This window comes from Gavialis gangeticus, unplaced genomic scaffold, assembly GCF_001723915.1.
Source record: "Gavialis gangeticus isolate Ggan-Ray unplaced genomic scaffold, GavGan_comp1, whole genome shotgun sequence".
Lineage (NCBI taxonomy): Eukaryota > Metazoa > Chordata > Crocodylia > Gavialidae > Gavialis > Gavialis gangeticus.
Window position 1 is genome coordinate 166,304,132 of NW_017729022.1, and position 243 is coordinate 166,304,374.

General features: G+C 54.7%; 1 protein-coding gene across 3 annotated transcripts in view; it reads right to left on the bottom strand.

Annotated features, from left to right (window-relative positions):
• Positions 1-243, bottom strand: part of ESRRG (estrogen related receptor gamma) — a 617,448-nt gene that overhangs the window by 591,089 nt on the left and 26,116 nt on the right. Inside the window, exon 1 of one of the 3 annotated variants that reach the window (XM_019516457.1) lies at positions 119-237. The exons of the other annotated variants lie outside the window; for them this stretch is intronic. The gene's annotated coding sequence lies outside the window, so the exon portion shown is untranslated. Of the gene's footprint in view, positions 1-118; positions 238-243 lie in introns of those variants that run through there. 3 annotated transcript variants of the gene reach the window in all.

The following is a 243-nucleotide window of genomic DNA, read 5'->3' on the forward strand; positions in this document are numbered from 1 at the left end:
AAAAAAAAAAAAAAAAAAAAAACACCACAAAAAAAAACCCTGCCCCAGATGCGGGGGGCCTGCAGACGTGCCCGGGGCCGGGGGGTGGGGGAGGACAGGAGGCTCGGGCTCGCGTTACCTGGTCCGGGCAGAACCGCAGGCAGGTTAATCAGGTGAGTCGTCGGGGATTTGCAAGAAGCCGAAGCCGGTTTCTTGGCTAGGAAAGTCTACAACACCATGCAGGGACATTGCAAAATCTTTACG